Source organism: Pristiophorus japonicus, chromosome 8 (genome assembly GCF_044704955.1).
Source record: "Pristiophorus japonicus isolate sPriJap1 chromosome 8, sPriJap1.hap1, whole genome shotgun sequence".
In the NCBI taxonomy this organism is placed as follows: Eukaryota; Metazoa; Chordata; class Chondrichthyes; family Pristiophoridae; genus Pristiophorus; species Pristiophorus japonicus.
The window spans coordinates 201,720,549-201,738,109 of record NC_091984.1 but is presented as its reverse complement, the minus strand read 5'-3'; the positions used below and the strand labels follow the sequence as shown (position 1 = coordinate 201,738,109).

The 17,561-nt window shown below is 43.6% G+C and overlaps 1 protein-coding gene across 1 annotated transcript in view; it reads right to left on the bottom strand.

Annotated features, from left to right (window-relative positions):
- Positions 1-17,561, bottom strand: part of LOC139269241 (transmembrane protein 132D) — a 1,017,604-nt gene that overhangs the window by 277,421 nt on the left and 722,622 nt on the right. The gene's annotated exons all lie outside the window — the stretch shown is intronic.

Below are 17,561 nucleotides of genomic sequence, written 5' to 3'. Positions count from 1 at the left end.
CGGGGGCGGGGGGAGAATGGAGTGGTCAGGGACACACACAAACAGCAACCACCAGCACGCTACTGCACCAACCATTCAACAGATTGAAACGACTTGCCAAGGGTCAACCAGACAGAGCCCACATAGAGCTAAGCCCAGAGCACAGTCAATGCAGAGGCAATTTGCACTAAAGGCTCAGGGGAGAATGATGTCATGTATCCTACATGGCCACTGTTGGTACTATCTCAAGGTGTGCCACCAGAGGACACAGCAGTGGGAGACTTGTAGGTTACCTGTACAGGTGTGCCTGGCCTAGTATAAAAGGCAGGCCACCAGGTGTGATCCTGACTCTGGAGTTAACAAATAAAGGACTAAGGTCACTACAGTTCAAGTACAGCACATTGCCTCGTGGAGTCATTACTAGAGCATCTAAGGACACAACACGCATGACGTGGTCTCTTCTACATTGGGGAGACCAAGCGTAAATTGGGTAACCGCTTTGCAGAGCACCTCTGTTCAGTCCGTAAGTGTGACCCTGAGCTTCCAGTAGTTGCCTGTTACTTTAATTCTCCACTGCATTCCCACTCTGACCTCTCTGTCCTTGGTCTCCTACACTGTTCCAATGAAGCTCAACGCAAGCTCGAGGAACAGCACCTCATCTTTCGTTTAGGCACTTAGAACATAATAAGAGCATAAGAAATAGGAACAGGAGTAGGCCATACGGCTCCTCGAGCCTGCTCCGCCATTCAATAAGATCATGGGTGATCTCATCATGGACTCAGCTCCACTTCCCCGCCCACTCCCCATAACCCCTTTTCCCCTTATCATTTCAGAAACTGTCTATTTCTGTTTTAAATTTATTCAATGTTCCAGCTTCCACAGCTCTCTGAGGCAGCGAATTACCCAGATTTACAACCATCTGAGAGAAGAAATTTGTCATCTGTTTTAAATGGGCGGCCCCTTATTCTAAGATCGTGCCCTCTAGTTCTAGTCTTCCCTATTAGTGGAAACATCCTCTCTGCATCCACTTTGTCAAGCCTCCTCATAATCTTATACGTTTCGATAAGATCACCAATCATTCTTCTGAATTCCAATGAGGCCCAACCTACTCAACCTTTCCTCATAAGTCAACCACCTCATCCCCGGAATCAACCTAGTGAACCTTCTCTGAACTGCCTCCAAAGCAAGTATATCCTTTCGTAAATATGGAAACCAAAACTGCACGCAGTATTCTAGGTGTGGCCTCACCAATACCTTATATAGCTGTAGCAAGACTTCCCTGCTTTTATACTCCATCCTTGGAGCTTTCTGGACTCAACATTGAGTTCAAAAACTTCAGAGCGTAACCGCTGCCAATCTTTGGCTCCCTTTCCCTGCCCGCTCCCCCCCCACCTGCCGCACCTCCCCCCCCCCCACCCCCCTCCCCCTTCCCTCAGAGCCTGTTTCTTCCTTTCTTTTTTTCTCCTTGTGTCTAATGGCAGTTGGTCATTATCCCACCATTCACACCCTATCTCAACTAATGTTTTTCTAACTCCTGGCATTACCATTTATATTCGGCCCATCATCCCTTTTGTCTCTCTAATCTCTCCTGTCTTCCGACCTATCACAGACCTTCCCTTTTGTTCTTTATTCCCCTCCCCCTTTCAGTGCTTGTTAAGAATCTGTTCTTTCCGAACACTCTCCAGTTCTGATGAAGGGTCATCGACCCGAAATGTTAACTCTGCTTCCTCTCCACAGATGCTGCCTGACCCGCTGAGATTTCCAGCATTTTCTGTTTTTATTCCAGATTCCAGCTGTATTTTGCTTTTGTGTTGTTGTAGAGGCATGTGCTGAAAGACATTCCTCCTACATATAGGAAGCAGCTTCAGGCAATGTTTTTAGTACCATTGAGTTATTTCAACTGACAGGCACTTTCTGTTCTGTTAAATTATGTAGTAACACGAAGAGGAAAGGCTGGGAATTGTGTTGGGTAGAGTTTACTGCTGTTCAATTGTTTCTCCCTGGATATGGCAGAGTTAAGTTCACTGGCTTTTCTGCCTCTGTTCAATTCACTTTGACATGTTATTGATAAGCCCATAATATACAACATCCATTCAGAAATATGGAAGTCCCATTCAGGAGTCCTGAACGGCCCTGCCTCCCTCATACCAGGATAAAGGATATTACAGATTCTAGGAAGGTAGGCAGAGCAGGCAAAAGGTTGTGATACCCGGCAAAATCAATGACATATTAGCACATTGCAGCCTTGCAGAGGGAGTTTAAAGAGTTAGGCACTTGATTGAAAAACAAGGCCTCAAGGATAGTAATCTCCAGATTGCTTCCCATGACATGTGCTGCACAGGTTAAAGAGCAAAACATTAGGCAGGTCAATGCATGGCTGCACACCTGGCACAGGAGGGAGAGGTTCATATTCGTGGGGTAGGGGGCAAGTTCTGGATCAAGGAAAGATTATACCAAATGGACAACCTCCACCTCTATCAAAATGCTTTTGTGGAAAGAGTAAATAGAACACTGCAGAAGAATTCAAACTAGTATGGCATGGGTGTGGGAAAAGTTGAGGCGATGAACTAGAGAGGGAGAGCATGATTAATAAAGTTCTTGGAGTAGAAGTAGAAGGCTTAGCTGAAATAAATAATGAGAAAATAGTACCAGATCATGGATTTGTTTAAGCCTGGTTATGTTTGTGAAGTAGAATTTTTTTGAGGAAATGAATAGGTAAATGTGACATTTGAGAAACCGCTCAAGTGATCCACAACATCAAATTTACACCCAAGCGGCAAGCAGAAAATTTACCCATATATTTGCGCACATGAAAACAAACACACTTGCCCTACAACAGCAATGTGACATTCCCCTCACTTTTATTTTGGCCTGGATTTTGCTTTGAGCGGCAAAGGAACGCCATTCACCTCACGTACAGCTGCCCACAAACTTTTAGCAAGCTTGCCAGCGCAGATTTCCAGTCTTCTGGCGTCTGTTTGAATTTTTTGCCATCTATACGGGATCTCTGGCATCTGTGAGCTAGTCAAGCACAAGGGGAGCTGTTTAACCAATCAGATTGAAGAATTCTCAAAGATGGCAAAGCAGGAAATAAAAAACAGGAATATAAAATACACTTAAATCATTGTATATGAAATCTAAATAAAGATTGGGTCATACACATGGGATTAAGTGAAAAACATAAATGAGCAAAGCACAAAAGCTATATATATATACATACATATTTAAGTTTTTTTTAAATCTGCAACAACAACTTGTATTTATATCGCGCCTTTAACATAGTAAAACTTCCCAAGGCACTTCACAGGAATGTTATAAGACAAAAATAAATAAATTTGACACTGAGCCACATAAGAAGAAATTACGGCAGATGACCAAATGCTTGGTCAAAGAGGTAGGTTTTAAGGAAGATCTTAAAGGAAGAAAGAGAGGTAGAGAGGCCAAGAGGGAGTTCCAGAGTTTGGGGCCTAGGCAACAGAAGGCATGACCACCAATGATTGAGCAGTTAGAATCAGGGATGCTCAAGAGGACAACATTTGAGGAGCGCAGATATCTCAGGGGGGGTTGTGAGGCCGAAGGAGATTACAGAGGTAAGGAAGAGGGAGGCCATGGAGGGATTTGTAAACAAGGAAGAGAATTTTGAAATCGAGACGTTGCTTAACTGGGAGCCAATGTAGGTTAGTGAGCACAGGGGTGATGTGTGAATGGAGCTTTGTGCGAGTTAGAACACAGGCTGCCAAATTTTGGATGACCTCAAGTTTACGTAGTGTAGCATGTGGGAGGCCAGCCAGGAGTGCGTTGGCGTAGTCAAGTCTCGAGGTAACAAAGGCGTGGATGAGGATTTCAGCCGCATGTGAGCTGAGGCAACATTAATTTTCTTCTGAGGGAATGTGACTCAGCACTTGTAAAATTAATTCTTCAAGACCAGAGAGGTTGTTCAGCAGTAATTATGACTTGCTACGGCGTTAAAAACTCAGCTACTCCTGATTGAACAAGGCTTAAGGTTTTCATTGGTCTTTAGCCTAAGTTCACGCCATGACAGTAGTCTCTGTGTAGGTTCCATCGGTGAAGACTGCAACAGCACAGCCTGTGGAGCAGCAGGGTATCACTGACAGCAACTTTCAGATTTCTGTGTTTAAGTGCGCATGTGCGGATGCCAGAAGTCGCTGTTAGTTTTACCCAGTAAATAACGGCGAGCACTGACAGTCTTGCTAAAGTACAGCTAAATCCAGGCCATTCATTTTCCTCACCGTTACAATATAAATCAAAAATACAGTTTCAGTATACAACTGGCATGCTATCACAGCATACATTTTCCCCATTGTTGAATTTAAAAGACAACACAGCTGAAAACAAATGGGATGTCTATCTTCACACTGTTGACCCTATAAACAGGAGCGTCTTTGCTGGGCAGGTTTCCGTCTAGTAAATACAGGTATTTGTGTTGTTACACTATTATATAATGTGCGCTATCATGAGCAGAAAAACAAAAAGGACACAAAAATACCAAGTTACATGGTCAGGATTCATAGTCCCTAACCTTATCAGATAGAATAAAGCAATAAAAACTGAACAACCATTGGACTGGTGATTGTGCCAGGGCTATAACATAACTGGAATCAGACACCTTGTCTGACCAACTATCGCCTGAACTCCCTAATATAACAAACAGACAACACCAAAGTGCAGCTTGTGCTGAAACTTCATATTCAAGACAAATTTGCACCATCTAATTAATACTCACAAAGAGGTCATTCTGATACATGTGAGGTATTACATTTTGGTAGGAAGAATAGGGAGGTCAGTTATTACTTGGAGGGTGTGAGTCCAGGTGGCGTAGAGCAGCAAAGGGATCTCGGAGTAAAAATACACAAATCACTAAAAATTGTGACACAGGTTAGCAAGGCCTTAAAAAAAAAAGCAAGCCAAGCACTAGGGTTTATTTCGAGAGATATAGGGCCCAAGTTTGCCCAGGAGTTGCTCTATTTTTTTTGGAACAACTAGATTTTTTTGGAGTTTCTTCAAAATTGCAATTCTGCCCATTTAATTTGCTCCAGTGTAAGTGAGTTAGTTAGGTGTTTTTTTTTTTAGTTTCGTTTTTTTTTTAAAAAGGGGGCGTTACCAGCCACTTAGGCCTGTTTTGGCCATTTAAGCAAGCTTAGACAGGTAAAAGTTACTCCAAACTAACTTAGGCCAGCATATGTGGCCACTTGTGGATGCACAGAAAAACCTTGCGGGGAGTTAAGAAATCAGCGCAGGTAGCCAGAGATGGGTGGGGGAGGGGGGAAGTGAGAGGACCTTGCAAAGCACTAAACACCTTCACAACATTAAAGAAGCATAAGTACATTTAAAGCACCAAGCACTAAACAAAGCACAAAAATAAGCATTCAATAACAAATAAAAAATACAAGGAAGCTAAGAGGACCTGCACCAAGCACCAAGACTTACAAAGCACTAAACAACTAGATCTGCACTTCCAGCATTTTCTGTTATGATTTAAGATAAAAGGTCTCTGAAACAAATCCAAATGATGCGCTATGAGTGTGGGTAAAAAAAAAAAATCGCCTTTCAACCTGACCACAAAAACTGTTACTAGTATCTCAGGGAGAAAATTAAAAAATCAAAGAAAATTGTTCACAGGAGAGAGATCGCATTTCAAAAAGGTTAGCTTGTCGACACAACACTGCTTATCAGTACTCTGCAGAACAATTTGCATATTATTATCCAAACTGTGCATTAGTGGTCGGGTCTGCTGGAGCAGCTCTCTGTACTCACCTTGATTTTGAAATGAATTTGAAGTTTAGTGTGTCCGGTATCCACTTAACTTTCACGCTTTGGTATCTCTTTCTATTTAACCTCAGCTTTCTCCCCTCTTCTCCTGGAGGCAAAATTTTATTTTGGTGGGGGACAAAGCTCTGCACACTCTGGCCGCCGATGAGGGAGCCCAATTGGCCAGGACTAGGGGCGGCGTGCTTCGGGCCCCTCCCACACAGCCTGCAGAGTACAGGCAGAGATTGTGGGGGCGAGAAGCTACTGCACATGTGCGCACACTCTAGCACACATGTGCAGAGGTCCCGGAACTGTTTTCAGTGCCGGGACCTGGCTCCGCCCCCCCACTGCTTGTGCTGTGCCATGCCAAGGGCCTGCGGCGTTCCAGGAGTGAGGAGAATACCGAGGTAAGTTTTTAGCGCGGTTTTTCTTCTACAAGTTTTAACCGGGGGGGGGGGGGGGCAAACTTGGACCCATAAGATTGAAAAGTAGTGAAGTTATGCTAAACCTGTATCGAACCTTGGTTAGAGCACACTTAGAGTACTGCGTGCAGTTCTGGTGGCCATATTATAAAAAGGATATAGAGGCACTGGAGAGGGTGCAAAGAAGATTTACAAGGATGATACCAAAAATATGAGGGTATATATATCAGGAAAGGATGAACAGGCTGGGTCTCTTTTCTCGTGAAAAAAGACGGCTCAGGGGTGACCTCAGAGGTCTTTAAAATTATGAAAGGTTTTGATAGAGTAGATACAGAGTGTTTCCAGTTGTGGGGAAGAGCATAACTAGAGGCCATCAATATAAGATAGTCACCAAGAAATCCAATAGGGAATTCAGAAGAAAATTATTTATCCAGAGAATGGTGAGAGTGTGGAACTCGCGACCACAGGGAATGGTTGAAGTGAACAGTATAGATACATTTAAGACAAGCATATGACGGAGAAGGGAATAGAAGGTTATGCTGATAGATGTAGAGGAGGAAAAACGGGAGGAGGCTCGAGTGCAGCATAAACTCCGGCATGGACTGGTTGGGCCAAATGGCCTGTTTCTATGCTGTATATCCACTGTAATTCTATGATAGATCTTTGCACTGGATTTCAATTATTTTCTTAGAATATTGGGAAACAAAGGCAATGGTCTCAGCTACAACATATGAAAAGAAATAGCTCCAATGGGAGTATTGTGTTCCTAACACAGATGAGGCTGCACACAGGGAGGTTAAAGTAACAGTGACCTCAGTCTTTAATAAGTCACTCCAGAGTGAGTAACAGGCCTTAGGGGCCGGCTTGTATACAGTGCTCCCAAGGGATGCTGGGATCCCTTGGGACGAGCTCCCTGGTGGCAGAACATGGGAGTGCATGCTTTACAGATACACAACAGGGAGTACAGTGGAGCAAAGGTTTACCATGACTTTAGCTGCAGTTGTACCCAACATCCCATCAGTTGTATTAAAGGGGAAAAAGCAATGGACAAAGTGTGCGGTTTGCACTTGTTGGCACATTTCCAGCACTTTGGAGAATGCACTTGTTGCGTCTGAAAACAACACAATACCAGATGTGAACAAAGCACATTTTAGAAATGCCTAGCATGGACAATCCCTTGTGAGACCAGCCCACGTATCATTGGTGCAGACCTGGACCAGGATGGGTGACAGTGGACAATCTTGCCTCACACCGCTTTTAAGAGAGAAAGGTCCCTTTACAGATCTTGGGTTTACACATCCTGTTGAAATCTGAGATTTGGATGTTATTCTCACAGCCACCAGTTCCTCTAGGGCCGCCTGAGGCACAAAGTTGAAAGCTTTACGAACGTAATGTATTTGCTTCATGGGTTCTTTGCTTAAGAATTCATAGCAACTCATTGCTATTAAGAACTAGTTGGTTTATTATCAAAGGTTTAACAATCACACGACACATTATCAGTTCATCCAGTAGGCTCACAACCACATGCCTCATCGTGGATATCCTAAACCCATCTGACTGAAGTTTTGTGGAATCTTGTGAACATGACATGACTGGCTAAGCCATTCACAATGCAACAGCTCTACAACTATTTTTGTAAAACAATAAATCAAGTGCCCCCTTATTAAAAGGGCACTAAAACCAACAAATTTAATCAAATTAAACTTTTAACATTGAAGAATCAAATTAAAATTTGGTTGCCAGGGGTGATGATGCACTCCAGTCCCTCCGGTGCCCATCGCTCGCGGAAGGCAGTGAGCATACCGGTGGTCACCGCTTGCTCCATCTCCAGGGACACCCTGGCTCGAACGTATCCGCAGAAGGGAGGCAGGCAGTTGGGCTGAATGACCTACTCGACTGCCCGCTGCCTGGACCGGTTAATGGCCACCTTGGCCATGCCCAGGAGCAGTCCTACAAGGAGGCCTTCCGACCTGCCCGCTCCCTTCCACACAGGTGCCCAAAGATCAGGAGTGTGGGACTGAAGTGCAACCAAAATTTGAGGAACAGCCCCTTCAAATAATGGAATAGGGGCTGCAACCTCGCACATTCGACAGAGACATGGAACACGGACTCCTCCAGGCCTGTGAGCATACTCACAGGTGCATACAATGCAATGAGGGCCATTGAAAGGAGTGTGTGAGGTTCTCCAAGCCTTACAATATCCTGTGATTTTGTGTAAAGCCACAACATTTGGCACGTGAACAAAATACAGCCTGTTCCTTTTTGATTGCCTGCATGTATCTCCAAAGTATCTGCCTGTTTTACACAGCAACCTGAAAAATCAACTTATGAACCAGTGCTATCAATGAGATTCCAGTTGTCCATTGACAGGTCTGAAGATTGATTGACAGTTAGCATGTATGATATTACTATTATTTACAGTTTTTGACAGGGAATGTGTCATGGTCAGTGATTTACAGATAGCTTTCAACACTAAAATCATGCAATTTAAAAAGTAATTTATTTGAAGAGAATTTCACAGCTCATATGTATTGGCCCTGAATTTACTGAGAAAGTAACAGCAACTTCACGGTGCAGGCTGTTATTGGTGCGTAAAAAACACAGCATTTTGAGGCAAGGATGAGATACGCCATGAGTTGCGAATCGCCACAAATTGTCGATAGCCTCGCGAAATCGGGACCTCACCGTCGATCACCCCGTGAGTTACAAGAAATTGCTGGATTTATGCGTAATTACAAATTAAACTCACTGCAGAAAGTTAAGGCTGGTAGTTAACAACATAAGGATCCTTTTAATGACAATATTTATGTTCCTGCAATGCCGTTCAATCTCTATGACCCTGAAAGGGAACAATGGAAACTGTGGAATCTTAATCCTGTCGGTAGTGAATTGTTCATCGAGGTTTTCAAAATTTCACATATAAACGGCAGTAATTTTTTTTTTACTTCTCCTTTGTCTTTTTTTCTCTCTCTCTTAGTTTAATCTTTCACTCCCTCTATTCCTCTTTCTGTACCTGATTTGATTCTAAATTTGCCCCATTTCTTTTTCCGTTGTTCCTGTTCCTACTCTATCCTTAAATCTCATTGGTTGAGGAGACAGACTGTTGGTCCCGTCATTCACAAAGGTCCCAGGTGCCCCATTGCCTCGCTGCACCGTTATCAGCTCACACTTCCAGCAACATGCGGGGCAAAATTATTTTGAGCTGAAGAGTGAGAGAAAAACCAATGCCACATGCCATGAGATGGCCCGCTCCAGATCTGGGCCAATGTTCTGTTCATTTCTGGGGAAATTTGCAAAAGCGCTCCCACTGACAGGGCCAAGGAAACAGTGAGTGGCAGTGTGAAACAATGATCATTGGCACGCAACCACCATCTTTTGCTGTTTCAATCCAAAGTGACAGCTGACGAGGCCGTAGTGAACTCCGGTGATCATGCTTCACCATGCATGTGGGGAAGAGAGTAAGGAAACATATGGCTGGATTTTTGGTTGAGGGTTTTTAGAGGCGGTAATGTCGGGCCATAGATAGATTTAATGCCGGGAAATGGTTTGTGTTGGCAGCCACAAAATTCAGCAGCTGGGCCCTGACAGTGGACTGGAGCGCTAAGGGGAGCTTTCCACACTTATCTTAGGGCGCTAGGCTGGGTGAGCAACTGAATATCTGCTGCAAAAGAGCTGGATTTGTGGCACCGTAAGAGAGGCCTCCCTAGAAAAAAAAAATCGGCAAAACAACATTTCCAATATATTACTCACCCCAAATAAAGATAAATTGCTAAAAGAAAACAAATGAAAAACAATCACATTTACCTCATGTAGTCATTCCTTCCTTCACCGCCGCCGGAATAGCTCGGACTGCCAGCTTTCTCAGGCGGGTTGTCTACGGGGCGCTACAGGGTCAGCGCAAAGCAAATTTTGTGATCGGGACGATACTGGGGGGCGTTGCACACTGGCGCGACGCTCCCGGGCGATACTGCTCAGCACCGCCGGAAAACCGGCACCAAATTTGCCGGCGGGGCACTTCAAGCTGGCTGCCTGGGCGGTTAGCATTTCGAGACCCATTACCACCTCTCCGGGGTGCTAACAGAGGCGCAATCCAAACGAAAATAAAAAAGGGAAGGCGGCTCAACCGTGGCTATCAAGGGAAATCAGGGCTAGTATTAAAGCCAAGGAAGTGGCATACAAATTGGCCAGAAATGGCAGCGAACCCGGGGATTGGGAGAAATTTAGAACTCAGCAGAGGAGGACAAAGGGTTTGATTAGGGCAGGGAAAATAGAGTACGAGAAGAAGCTTGCAGGGAACATTAAGACGGATTGCAAAAGTTTCTATAGATATGTAAAGAGAAAAAGGTTAGAAAAGACAAACATAGGTCCCCTGCAGTCAGAAAGACAAACATAGGTCCCCTGCAGTCAGAATCAGGGGAAGTCATAACGGGGAACAAAGAAATGGCAGACCAATTGAACAAGTACTTTGGCTCGGTATTCACTAAGGAGGACACAAACAACCTTCCGGATATAAAAGGGGTCAGAGGGTCTAGTAAGGAGGAGGAACTGAGGGAAATCCTTATTAGTCGGGAAATTGTGTTGGGGAAATTGATGGGATTGAAGGCCGATAAATCCCCAGGGCCTGATGGACTGCATCCCAGAGTACTTAAGGAGGTGGCCTTGGAAATAGTGGATGCATTGACAGTCATTTTCCAACATTCCATTGACTCTGGATCAGTTCCTATCGAGTGGAGGGTAGCCAATGTAACCCTACTTTTTAAAAAAGGAGGGAGAGAGAAAACAAGGAATTATAGACCGGTCAGCCTGACATCGGTAGTGGGTAAAATGATGGAATCAATTATTAAGGATGTCATAGCAGCACATTTGGAAAGAGGTGACATGATAGGTCCAAGTCAGCATGGATTTGTGAAAGGTAAATCATGCTTGACAAATCTTCTGGAATTTTTTGAGGATGTTTCCAGTAGAGTGGACAAGGGAGAACCAGTTGATGTGATATATTTGGACTTTCAGAAGGCTTTCGACAAGGTCCCACACAAGAGATTAATGTGCAAAGTTAAAGCACACGGGATTGGGGGTAGTGTGCTGACATGGATTGAGAACTGGTTGTCAGACAGGAAGCAAAGAGTAGGAGTAAATGGGTACTTTTCAGAATGGCAGGCAGTGACTAGTGCGGTACCGCAAGGTTCTGTGCTGGGGCCCCAGCTGTTTACACTGTACATTAATCATTTAGACGAGGGGATTAAATATAGTATCTCCAAATTTGCGGATGACACTAAGTTGGTTGGCAGTGTGAGCTGCGAGGAGGATGCTATGAGGCTGCAGAGTGACTTGGATAGGTTAGGTGAGTGGGCAAATGCATGGCAGATGAAGTATAATGTGGATAAATGTGAGGTTATCCACTTTGGTGGTAAAAACAGAGAGACAGACTATTATCTGAATGGTGACAGATTAGGAAAAGGGGAGGTGCAACGAGACCTGGGTGTCATGGTACATCAGTCATTGAAGGTTGGCATGCAGGTACAGCAGGCGGTTAAAAAAGCAAATGGCATGTTGGCCTTCATAGCGAGGGGATTTGAGTACAGGGGCAGGGAGGTGTTGTTACAGTTGTACAGGGCCTTGGTGAGGCCACACCTGGAGTATTGTGTACAGTTTTGGTCTCCTAACCTGAGGAAGGACATTCTTGCTATTGAGGGAGTGCAGCGAAGGTTCACCAGACTGATTCCCGGGATGGCGGGACTGACCTATCAAGAAAGACTGGATCAACTGGGCTTGTATTCACTGGAGTTCAGAAGAATGAGAAGGGACCTCAGAGAAACGTTTAAAATTCTGACGGGTTTAGACAGGTTAGATGCAGGAAGAATGTTCCCAATGTTGGGGAAGTCCAGAACCAGGGGTCATAGTCTAAGGATAAAGGGTAAGCCATTTAGGACCGAGATGAGGAGAAACTTCTTCACCCAGAGAGTGGTGAACCTGTGGAATTCTCTACCAGAGAAAGTAGTTGAGGCCAATTCACTAAATATATTCAAAAAGGAGTTAGATGAAGTCCTTACTACTAGGGGGATCAAGGGGTATGGCGAGAAAGCAGGAATGGGGTACTGAAGTTGCATGTTCAGCCATGAACTCATTGAATGGTGGTGCAGGCTAGAAGGGCCGAATGGCCTACTCCTGCACCTATTTTCTATGTTTCTATGTTTCCATGTGAAAATCCAGTCCATAGCATGTGTGCATCATATAACAACATAAGAATTAGGAACAGGAGTAGGTCATCTAGCCCCTCGAGCCTGCTCCGCCATTCAACAAGATCATGGCTGATCTGGCCGTGGACTCAGCTCCACTTACCCGCCCGCTCCCCATAACCCTTAATTCCCTTATTGGTTAAAAATCTATCAATCTGTGATTTGAATACATTCAATGAGCTAGCTTCAACTGCTTCCTTGGGCAGAGAATTCCACAGATTCACAACCCTCTGGGAGAAGAAATTCCTTATCAACTCGGTTTTAAATTGGCTCCCCCATATTTTGAGGCTGTGCCCCCTAGTTCGAGTCTCCCCGACCAGTGGAAGCAACCTCTCTGCCTCTATCTTGTCTAACCCTTTCATTATTTTAAATGTTTCTATAAGATTGCCCCTCATCCTTCTGAACTCCAACGAGTAAAGACCCAGTCTACTCAATCTATCATCATAAGGTAATCCCCTCATCTCCGGAATCAGCCTAGTGAATTGTCTCTGTACCCCCTCCAAAGCTAGTATATCCTTCCTTCAGTAAGGTGACCAAAACTGCACGTAGTACTCCAGGTGCAGCCTCACCAATACCCTGTACAGTTGCAGCAGGACCTCCCTGCTTTTGTACTCCATCCCTCTCGCAATGAAGGGCAACATTCCATTCGCCTTCCTGATTACCTGCTGCACCTGCAAACTAACTTTTTGGGATTCATGCACAAGGACCCCCAGGTCCCTCTGCACCACAGCATGTTGTAATTTCTCCCCATTCAAATAATATTCCCTTTTACTGTTTTTCTTTCCAAGGTGGATGACCTCACATTTCCCGACATTGTATTCCATCTGCCAAACCTTAGCCCATTCGCTTAACCTATCTAAATCTCTTTGCAGCCTCTCTGTGTCCTCTACACACCCGCTTTCCCACTAATCTTTGTGTCATCTGCAAATTTTGTTACACTACACTCTGTCCCCTCTTCCAGGTCATCTATGTATATTGTAAACAGTTGTCGTCCCAGCACCAATCCCTGTGGCACACCACTAACCACCGATTTCCAACCCGAAGAGGACCCATTTATCCCGACTCTCTGCTTTCTGTTAGCCAGCCAATTCTCGATCCATACTAATACATTTCCTCTGACTCCACGTACCTTTATCTTCTGCAGTAACCTTTTGTGCGGCACCTTATCGAATGCCTTTTGGAAATCTAAAAACACCACATCCATCGGTACACCTCTATCCACCATGCTCGTTATATCCTCAAAAAATTCCAGTAAATTAGTTAAACATGATTTCCTCTTCATGAATTCATGTTGCATCTGCTTGATTGCACTATACCGATCTAGATGTCCCGCTATTTCTTCCTTAATGATAACTTCAAGAATTTTCCCCACTACAGATGTTAAACTAACCGGCCTATAGTTACCTGCCTTTTGTCTGCCCTCATTTTTAAACAGAGGCGTTAGATTCGCTGCTTTCCAATCCGCTGGTACCTCCCCAGAGTCCAGAGAATTTTAATAGATTATAACGAATGCATTTGCTATAACTTCTGCCATCTCTTTTAATACCCTGGGATGCATTTCATCAGGACCAGGAGACTTGTCTACCTTGAATCCCATTAGCCTGTCCAGCACTACCCCCCTAGTGATAGTGATTATCTCAAGTTCCTCCCTTCCCACATTCCCATGACCAGCAATTTTTGGCATGGATTTTGTGTCTTCCACTGTGAAGACCGAAGCAAAATAATTGTTGGTCTCAGCCATTTCCACCTTTCCCATTATTAAATCCCCCTTCTCATCTTCTAAGGGAGCAACATTTACTTTAGTCACTCTTTTCCGTTTTATATATTGGTAAAAGCTTTTACTATCTGTTTTTATGTTTTGCACAAGTTTACTTTCGTAATCTATCTTTCCTTTCTTGATTGCTTTCTTAATCATTCTTTGCTGTCGTTTAAAATTTTCCCAATCTTCTAGTTTCCCACTAACCTTGGCCACCTTATACGCATTGGTTTTTAATTTGATGCTCTCCTTTATTTCCTTGCTTATCCACGGCTGGTTATCCCTTCTCTTACCGCCCTTCTTTTTCACTGGAATATATTTTTGTTGAGCACCATGAAAGAGCTCCTTAAAAGTCCTCCACTGTTCCTCAATTGTGCCACCATTTAGTCTGTGTTCCCAGTCTACTTTAACCAATTCTGCCCTCATCCCACTGTAGTCCCTTTTGTTTAAGCATAGTACGCTCGTTTGAGACACTACTTCCTCAGCCTCAATCTGTATTACAAATTCAACCATACTGTGATCACTCATTCCAAGAGGATCTTTTACTCGGAGATCGTTTATTATTCCTGTCTCATTACACAGGACCAGATCTAAGATAGCTTGCTCCCTTGTAACATACTGTTCTAAGAAACAATCCCATATGCATTCTATGAATTCCTCCTCAAGGCTATCCCGTGCGATTTGATTTGACCAATCGATATGAGGTTAAAATCCCCCATGATTACTGCCGTTCCTTTTTCACATGCCTCTATTATTCCCTTGATTATTGTCCGCCCCACTGTGAAGTTATTATTTGGGGGCCTATAAACTATGCCCACCTGTGACTTTTTCCCCTTACTATCTCTAATCTCCACCCACAATGATTCAACATTTTGTTCATTAGAGCCAATATCGTCTCTCACAACTGCTCTGATATCATCCTTTATTAACAGAGCTACCCCACCTCCTTTCCCTTCTTGTCTATCTTTCCGAATTGTCAGATACCCCTGTATGTTTAATTCCCAGTCTTGGCCACCCTGCAACCACGTTTCTGTAATGGCCACCAAATCATACCCATTTGTAATGATTTGTGCCGTCAACTCATTTACTTTATTTCGAATGCTGCGTGTGTATAGGAAGAGTGTTTTAATACTAGTTTTTAAACCATGATTTTTAGTTTTGCCCCCTCCTGCAGCCCCTTTATATTCATACATATTGTCCCTTCCTATCACCTTGTGGTTTACACTTACCCCCAGTGCTACTCTGCTCTGTTGCCTCCTGCCTTTTGCATTCTTTCTTGGGGTTCTGTTCATCTGAGCTCTCACCCACTCTAACTAGCCCAGAGCCCTCTCCTGGGTTCCGAATACTCCTTGCATTGAGGCACAGAGCTTTCAGGCTTGCCTTTTGTTACACTTTGACCCTTTAGAATTTTGCTGTACAGTGGCCCTTTTTGTTTTTCGTTTTTTGCCTTGGGTTTCTCTGCCCTCCACTTTTACTCATCTCCTTTCTGTCTTTTGCTTCTGTCTCCATTTTGTTTCCCAGCACTGGCAGCTTTTAGTTTTGTACTTTGGTGCGATTTTACTGCAGAAGGTTGAGTGATTTACAACTATCATCTGATGCCCAACATCAGATTATTGCCTTCAGGCTATCTGCTTCTTTATTTAAACTCAAGTGTATGTATACTGTAAAATTTATGTAGTGGTTTTCTGTCAGCAATGCTCCTCAGCCTTGATAACCACAATCAATGTACTCAGTTAACCATATGCTGCCGATACACCAAGTTCATTGAGAAATAACTTGCCAAATCTTTTTTGACAAGCCTAGGAGAAGACCCACAGTGTCGGACAGGACCAGATGTGAATGATTGGAGAGAACAGGAGGCAAATCAAGAGCAGCCGTTAGATGACAGCAAATACGAGTTTGAAAAACCTGCGGATTGTAAGACGAAGAGAAGACTGAAGAAGGTAAAGAGTCGAATAGCTCTCGGGGTCCTGGGCAAAGAATAAGAAAGAGTGGGAGAGGGAATGATAAGTCTGGATTTCAACACCTTGGGTACACATGGGGGTGGAAGACCATTTGATGATAAACAGTTATAACAGTAATAATATATATAAATCATAATCTGTAACCTTGAAAATAGTTAGAATATGTGGACGGGGAAGGCAAAGCTGTGTTTCAATTCCTTTGCGCTGGATTGGAATGCATTTTCATTTTACAGGCTCCCACTTTGAGTTTAACATTTTTTTTGCAAGTACCAACAAGTTAAGCTGGATAATACAGCAACCACTTCGAGAACCATTGGGACACTTTCTTGAAAACAACACTTATTGCAGTATTGTACCTTCATTGCAGCTTGGGAATATGAACAACTTCAAACAGTAACACTCACCGATTCCCATGCCTCACACTTTCCAGCAGAGAATATATATACATAGTAAACAGTTGATTCTTCTCAAAACATTCAGAAATAGGACAGCAGTCTTTACATCAATGGCACTTTAGTCCTGCATACTGTTAACATTGCTAGAGTATCACCCTGTGAATAAGTGTTATTGTGACTGGTTATTATTAAGGAATCTGGATGTAGGTAACATCCATATCCCCTCGTTTCCAGTGTGACTCCATGTACAAAGCCAAAATAATTTTAACATTTTGATCCCCAGACTCAATATGTTCTTCACTGAAATATGAATTGTTGCAAGCTTTATTTAATGGTACGAGTCCATCTTCAGTGATGTTACTCGTGTTGCTTTTTTTTTTATAGGTGGGCTTCGCTGGAAAGCCCAGCATTTATTGCCCAACCCTAATTGCCCTCAAGAAGGCGGTGGTGAGCTGCCAGTTCAGAGGACAGTTAAGCGTCAACCCCATTGCAGTGGGTCTGAAGTCACATATAGGCCAGACTGGGTAAGCACGGCAAATTTCCCTCCCTAAAGGGCAATAGTGGACCAGTAGGATTTTTCCGACAATCATCGTCACCATTACTGATACTAGCTTTGTATTCCAGATTTATTCAATTAACTGAATTTAAATTCCCCAAGCTGCCTTGGTGGGATTTGAACTCATGTCTCTGGATCATTAAGTCTAGGCCTCTGGTTTACTAGTCCAGGCCTCTGAATTACTAGTCCAGTAACATAACCACAACTCTACCGTACCCCCTGGTGTACCCCATAGTAGAACTCACAGTTAGAGGTTACTCAGTTTTTTAAGAACAGAAGAATTATAGCATGTAATGCAGTATGTTCAATTCTGTTGCTAAACTAGAGCTGTGTGATGCCCGATCTGTCCCTTAAAGGTTACAAGTCATAATTATGGTAAATAGCCACATCTGGAGAGCAACTAGATGGTAATTGCTCGGTATTGCTGCTGTTGGAAATAAAGTAAATATTTGTTAAAAAATAAATTAAATGATGTAAAATTGAA